This window comes from Nestor notabilis, unplaced genomic scaffold, assembly GCF_000696875.1.
Source record: "Nestor notabilis isolate BGI_N333 unplaced genomic scaffold, ASM69687v1 scaffold11685, whole genome shotgun sequence".
Classification (NCBI taxonomy): Eukaryota; Metazoa; Chordata; class Aves; order Psittaciformes; family Psittacidae; genus Nestor; species Nestor notabilis.
In genome coordinates this window covers 25,432-33,601 of record NW_009930743.1, presented here as the reverse complement: position 1 = coordinate 33,601, position 8,170 = coordinate 25,432, and the positions used below count along the sequence as shown (strand labels likewise).

General features: G+C 38.8%; 1 pseudogene; it reads right to left on the bottom strand.

Moving 5' to 3' along the window:
• Window positions 1–251: 251 nt before the first annotated feature.
• Window positions 252–8,170, bottom strand: part of LOC104406547 — a 30,062-nt pseudogene continuing 22,143 nt past the window's right edge.

Below are 8,170 nucleotides of genomic sequence, written 5' to 3'. Positions count from 1 at the left end.
TGGTTGTATCTACGCTGGAAGACAGGCATTTAGTTCAAGAAACATTAAAAGTTCTTATCTCATTTTTTCTCTTCTAAGCTTTGGAAACAAGGCTTTCCTTTAAAGGTATGACTACAATCACCAGGAAATTACTTGTCAAATAATACAACTGTATTTGTCCATTTCAGTCTTATCTTTCCCAGAATTTTCACAATACTGAAAGCTAAGGGTGTGTGAAATGCTTGAAATCTCTTTGAAAGTTAAGCTGGTACCTTGTAACCTCTGAAGTTCTGTAGATAAGCACAATATCTTACTTGTTCTGTTGTAGAGCTAAAAATATTTAGAAGAAAAAGTTTACCAAAGAGTCATTAATCAGATTTCTTAGGATGCTGTTTCTGCATTGCAGATTTGGAAAAATCCTGCAATATCTTGATCATTCACCATAATAACATCTACTTATTTTGATTTCTGTACTAGCAATGACATTCTCTTTAATTCAGCATGGACTGTTGAGGCTCTTATGACCAGCACTATGTGGTGTTTCTCTCCCATCATTTATCTGGAAAAAACTCATACCTGCTGTGTTTGATAAAAGAAACCCAGTTCTGCTTGTGACTTTCCTTTCCCACACATACAACCACAGAGGGAAGGCTATGCACTGCCTCAAAAGAGAAACAACTTTGCAACAGCTGCTGAAGCTTTCCATCAGCACCAGACAGATGCAAGCCCCACTGAAGTCAAACCCTACTTTCTTTTCTTGTATCAACTGCAAGGAGATTGGATGAGAACAGCATAGTAGCTATGAAAGAGAGTAAAAATGGGATATGGCCCAGTGAAGTGAAAAATACCAGTGACAGTATTTTTATTCTGAAACAATTGTTCTTTATTGTTCCTAGAATATGCCATAGAAATAAGTTGTACCCAATTCTCACTGTGATGCTTCCTTAACAAACTCTAAATGTTAAACTTAAATGAGAGGCATTTCATGCAATCTGAAAAATATTCAGTTCAATTAAAAATAATTGATGCATGGTGAAATAATTCTTCCCAAAGCTGCTGTAAAATCTTCAAAAAATAAAGCTACTTAATAATTTTCATCTCCTACAGGCTAGAGAGAAGCATTATTGCATATTAAAAATTGGAGTGTGGTTTTCCCAGAGGTAAAAGAAAGTTATTAAAACAACCTATTTATTGTTGATATAACTATCCATTTGTGCTACACAAAAAGTAACAATTTCAGTACATTAAAAGAAAAGCTAATTAAGGCATAATTAGTATTTTCTATGTTTTGATAATTAAGGGTTAGTTGGCTATTTCTTTTCAAATTCCTATTTGATGTACCCCTACAATGTCTTTAATGAGCAGCTAACACTATTGAATCCCTGATGGCTGAGGAGTTTAGTGACCACTACTACATTACTTTCATTTATCACTGCCTCTTTACGTATAAATTAAAGTAGCCCTGTAGCTATGTTGATCTACTTTATATCAATTTCCTCATCCATATCAGCTGAATATGTATGGCATTAACCTCATTTACCAGTTTGGAAAAGCTGAATTAAAATGAGATCTAATTTCTAGTGCACAGAACAATTTCAAAACTGCCTGCTAATTTCCAGCACCTGTCAGTGTTGGGATCTTCACCTCACTGTAATGAAATAGAACAGTATATACATTTTTACAGCTCGGAAAAGGATAATCATTCACAAGTGTTAAGATATCATTAATCATAAGGATACCAGGACCCAGAATCTTCTTCCAGACAAACACACATCAACACCTTTACTCACAAAGTCAGAGGCACTGCTGCAGATCACAGGCTCTTATGCAGGGGGAATACTAGTCACATTCTGCACAACTATGTATTTTTTTTTCTAGATCATACTTCTGTGTCTGCAGGCAATGCAATCAAAGAAATATACATATACTGAAGAACTATCAAAATAACGTAAGTCAAGAGAATGCACATTACACATTAGCAGACCAGCCTGTGTTCAGTGCTTAGATGATCTCTGGTTACACGCATTTTTTGCTCTCAGCTACTGCAAACAACAACCAACCAGGAGAGGATATTCTTTCCTCCCCTCTGAACACACTCTAGTCTAAATTCTAAACCCTCCAGGTACTTTTTTTATCATAATGCAGATTTACCTCATGTGTCAAGTCTAGCATTTAAAAGCTTTAAAAACACATATAGGTGCGATCCTAAATGTTAATACAGTAACTTCTTTACACTGACCACGGAAGAAAATAAAGTATGTGCAGGATACAGCTGAGAAATCACATTTGCACCCCCACCCCCTTGGTCTATAATCATGCTTCAACTTGTAATTGTAAAGGTTCTTCATGAAACATTAATTCATACTCCCACTTTCTTCACCCTCACCTGCCTTAGATTGAAAACCAGACTGCATTCCCCGCATCACTCAACTGATACACCTACAAAAGGTGACAGCTGTATCTCTTCATATGTACATGGAGCTGTTTCCCAGAAACAGAAGGGTCAGAAATTCCAAGTCTCACTTTCCTACCTTGTATCCCTGTTGCTTTCATCTAAGGCTGGGGCAAAAGGAAAATCTGGCTTGCTGGAATACCCTGCTGCCAGTGATCTTCACACTTCTTGAGATATTCCACAAACTAGAGACACCTGGGACAGATTACGATTACCTCCAGACTTCTCCAAAGACATTCAGGGCTACTGTTTGATGAGAAAGAACAGAACAGGGAACCACTGCTTGCTCCACAGAGCAACAGAAGAGTTTACCTAAATGCATTTTAACCCATAAATTCCATATACAAAGCAAAACACCAGCTCTGCAAGTGTAACCATTCTGGTTAAGATTACTGATGGGATTTCTTAAAAATTACTCTGCTTATAAAAGCTGAAAACAGAACTCCAGGTGTGATCTCTAGAAGAGACATGGTCTGCTAAAAAGCACAGCTCAGTCTCAAACTCCTGCTCTTACTAACCCTCTTCCACCACACTACCCTTAACCAACATGTGAATAGGTTCCAGCTCTGACCTGTGTTTCAGGAGATGCAATAGTAAACTGAAGGCATAACTGTAGTTCAGTAGTGCCACATGCTGTAGAAAGAGAACATCACAAGTGCAAAATTAAGATTTCAGTCAGAATGCCACAAAAAAAAGTGTAAATAAGCAACATGATAGACAATTCTATACACTAATTCTAAACCCTACTTAAATCTTACTTACACAAATATTTCAATGCAATTTCTTTCTCACATATAGAGCCACTGAATTGTTCACTAAATACTTTGATTTTCAGTCACAAAATATTTAACAACTCAAAGAATTCCCTCCTAAAAACTGAAGGAACCACCAACAAAAAGAACTTAATTCTGCATGCATACATTTTTCAAAAGCACACTAGTAAAATAACTCTTCGTTTTACCCCAAGAAAAAAGTCTTCAGCCAAACCCATCTTTTTTATAAAATCACGGTAAGCTGTGTAGATATGAAAACCTGAACACTGGTAAAAGTGTCAGGACTCCAGGTTATGAAAATGCCTTAGTGTTAAACTTGTTTTAAGTTAAAGATAGAATTCTAAGTTAAGAAATTTTAGAAATTAACTTAGCTAAGCAGAATTTCCTATGATACATTCACAAACAAAACTTACTTCTCCAACAAGTTACAGTTTGATTTACTCATGGCAATCTGTGACTACTAATTAGAGACAGCCAGAGAGCCAAACACACCCTCCCCTGCCATCAGCTGTTGATCCAGGCTCTCCCCAGGGGACATTTGAAATGGATGCAGTTTGAACCCCTCTGGGGAAGGCTACGAACCCCTCCTGTTGCTTTTTTTTCCCCTCCAAGGGCAAATCTCTGATGTGTTTGGAAGCAGGTCAAGGTCCTGGCTAACAAGTCTTGCCTTTTTATCATGGTTTAGCCTAAATTACGAGTCCCAAGTGCAAGAATACTGAAGTATATAATAAAGACATTTGTTTACAAATACACTCTGCAACACACAAGCAGCATTCAAGTGCAAGGAGCAAACCTCAAGATCTGGTCCACCTTCCCCAGAAAGGTAAGAACCTGCCTGTAACTGATGGAGCACCTCTGCTTAACCAGCAATAAAAAAAGGCAGCTAAACCACATTCTTAGCATCCCCAACTTAATTTCTGCACTTGCCATGGAAAGTTAAACAACTTAGCAGATATGTTACCAGTCTCTCTACACCACAGACTATCCAGTGAAATTCCCACTAGTGGCTGGGTAACTAGGAAGAGATCTGTCTAAGTATGGATAAATGAGGAGTGAACTCATGCTTTGAGCTGGAAAAGGAGTCAGTCTCCGCCATGTTCAAAGATACTGGAATTCCTGTCACTCTTAGCACTCGTATACTTACTCCTTTTAAAATGGCTGTAATGATTTTCTTGAAACATGCCAGGCTAAAATAAAATCCTGAAATAACAGAAAAATTCCTCATTGGTGGTTGATGCACGCAACACACAAGATAATCAGGAGGGCTCAGTGCCGCCCCAAGCATGCCCTTCACTGGCTAAGCCACAGCAAACAACCATGACCATTTATAATAGTCTTATGATAAAACATGAGATTAGACAGCAGGACTTCTGGTTTATTCGGTACTTTATGGGAGAATGAATTAAGTATACCTGGGCATATGGCCATATCCAAGAGACTCCACAGCATCTTGGGTTGTACTCTGTTACTGGCATAGTCAGAAAGCTATCCCTAAGTCTTCCTTGCTACAAATTACGCCAATTACATCCTGTCTTTCCCTTGAAGAGCACTGAAAACATCTGCTTTCCAGCTTTTCTAAACTCGCTCTTGACATCCTTGATTTTTGTCCCACCCAATATTCTATTCCCTAAACTAAACCAAAGGATTATCTTCTGCATTTTATTTGTGGTGTCATAGCCTCCCACTTGCCCACAGTTTGCTCAAAAGCATGGTGCCCAAAACTGAAAACATTATTCCAGCTGAAGCCCCATCAGAGACAAATACTCAGAGTTGAACAAGAAATCCCAGCACCTGACACAATATTCCTGCTACTTCAGTCACAAAGATGTTGTATTTTCCTTGTGCACAAATCCAGCACATGCTGTTGAGTTATCCTGATACACTCCACACCATCTCTTCTGAAATAATGCTGCCTGGTCTGACACTTCCCAGTGGTAGTTTTAAGTGGGAATTTTCATTCCTAAGCATGGTGTTTCACCAGCATTTTAAACTTTCACATTACGTCTCCAGCTTATGAAGGGCTTCCAGAATTCAAATCCTGTCCTGTGTGATCGTTTCCTCCCAGTCTACTGTCACTTGCAAATAGAAATAAGTCTATAGCTGTTGATGTTAAAATATTACAAAGGAAAAGCCTCATTCAAAACTGAAATATTTTGTCTAATAAATATTTGATGTCAGGAATCAGATTTCAATGCAGTATTACACTACTATAGTAGTAGCTAACAGTGGCACCCTACAGGAACACCAGAGCTACCACAGATAGAAGCTGACTAATTTAGTTTCAGTAAAGCACATGCAGTGCTTTTCCAGCCAACTTATTTTCTACCACCCTGCCAGGATCAAATCACAATATGCCACAAAAAGATAAGTCTGTGAAAGCTAAGTCATATCAGCATTAAAACATGTATTCATAGACAGATATTAATAGTGCTGTACAGTACCAGCGAATCCAGCCTGGCATTCAACAGAAATATATAAATATTAATTCAAAAGTCTATCTGATCCAAAAGACAGACTGTTGATGTGTTATTTTCGTACTGGAAATGTAATGGTACTAAAAGTATATTACAGTGTCATGGAAGAGATCTCCAAGGTTTTGCTTTTCTTCCTTAGACAGCAAGCCCCAGTGGACAGTTTAATAAGAACGCATTAATTTACCTACCCAATTTTCTTTTTCTTTAATGAGTTTCCTTTTATTATACTGAAGATTATGAGTTAATTAACGAACAAAATGTGTACATTTATATAGAAGACTTGTTCTACAATTTCATTAGACTCCTTGGCCTTCTCTAACCATTGTCTGTTTTTCTGCATGCAAGCATATGATCAGATAGAGAAATACTCTCAAAAATTACCTCACCATGGCTGAAGCATGCAGAATTTCCATTATCTGTTCTGTAAATAAAACAATTCAAGCAATCCTGAATATTTATATAAACGTGCATTAACTGAGTCATTTGATATATGTCTGATTTTTCTGCTTCCAAGTGTGAGCCTTTTTATTGCACATTTGTAGATAGCTGCCAGCAAGACACAGTATCAGAGGATTTACAACTGTGAGGGTAGAATGCCATCTGCTGCTATACTTCCAGCTACAGCAGGATAAACCAGAGGAATCACACAAGTGCTGCCTTCTGCCTTCCTCTTAAGTGTAAAATGCATACAAAGATCTCATTTGGTTTTATTAAAAATTAAAAATCCCCAAACAAACACACACCAAAACTGGGAGCTCAGATGCATTTACACACAGCTCTTGTTGTAAGATCTGGTAAAATAATGACATACTGACCATGGGATTCTATCAGTGCAAGTAAGAGGCTGTTGTATCAGGCCTACTAGAACAAAATAAAGTGGAATTTGACTGAAAACTAAATTATATGGGTAGATAATGTAATCAATCCATTAAAAAAAAACAAACAAAGAAAACGCAACACAGTTTGAAAATGCATTTGCAATGAACTTTGGAGTTGCTTAGGCTGTGGCTAGAATTTAGAAACACCCCTTGAACACCATGAAAGCCTGGCAAAATTCCCACTTTCCCAGTGTTGTTACATACAAGACACATACAAGACAAGCTGAGGCAGTAAACATACGGAATATGATTCTGGAAGTGTTCAAGGCCAGGTTGGACAGGGCTTGGAGCAACCTGGTCCAGTGGAAGGTGTCCCTGCCCATGGCAGGGCATTGGAACTGGATGAGCTTTAAGGTCCCTTCCAACCCAAACCAGTCTGGGATTCTATGATGATATATTACTAGTTTGCTTCATTTCCACCTACCAGGACAGGGAGAAAAACCGATACAATGAAACTAAACAACACAACCCCCTTTTCTAATATTTATCCACAGTTTTCCCCCCATGTCCTTTCAGTGAAAGTTAATTCTTTCTGTTCAAAGTGCTCTTCAGTAAGTCAAATGGAAATATTAGTCAGCATTTTACTCAATAATTAACCATTTAACCTGCCACACACAATGCAATTGCACAGGCAGTCTTAGGGTTATTGCGCTGGTTTAGGTTGGGGTCAATTTCTTCACAGTAACTAGTATGGGGCTGTGTCTGGATTTGTGTGTTGATCACGCTGGGATGTGTTTGTTACTGCTGAGCAGCTTACACAGTGTCAAGGCCTTTTCTGTTCTTCATCCCACCAGCAAGGAGGCTGGGAGTGCACAGGTAGTTGGGAGGGAACACAGCCAGGACAGCAGACTTCAACTGACCCAAGGGCCCAAGGGATATTCCATGTCATACGGCATCATGCTCAGCAGATAAACTAGGGGGAAGAAGGACAAAAGTGGGGACACTGGGAGTGATGGTGTTTGTCTTCCCAAGTCACTGCTAGGTGTGCTGGAGCGCTGCTGCCCTGGGGATGGCTGAACCCCTGCCTGACCATGGGAAGTGGTGAATGAATCCGTTGTTTTGCTCTGTTGTGCACATGGCTTTTGCTTTGTCTGTTAAACTGCTTTTATCTCAATCCACAAAGTCTTCTCACTTTTACCTTTTCAATTGTCTCCCCCATCCTACTAGACGGGTTAGTGAACAAGTGACTCTGTGGGACTTAGCTACTGGCTGGGGTTAAAGCATGACAGTTACTCAGAACACACAGCTGAGCTGGATAAACTCTGGTGTAGCTGGCAAATGGTCAAGTTTTACATTTTTTTCTACTGACAATGGAGCTCCAACTGATTAAGTATAAATAATGCACTTCAGTTTCCTGCCCGCTGCTTTGCCCAAACACAAGTGCTTCTTCCAGCCTTCTGTAAGGATGGACATCAAAAGCTTGGGTATACAATGTCCTATGACAATCTGTATAGCATACCATACATTGATAGTGCTTCTGCATAGTTACACATCAATTAGTCAGAATATAAAGTGAAATCAAACCCCACAAAATCAGATCAAAAGAAAGCATAATCCAAGAATTAGAGATCAGAATAACAACTACTCTACAGCCATGTTGCCTCTGAATTGCCA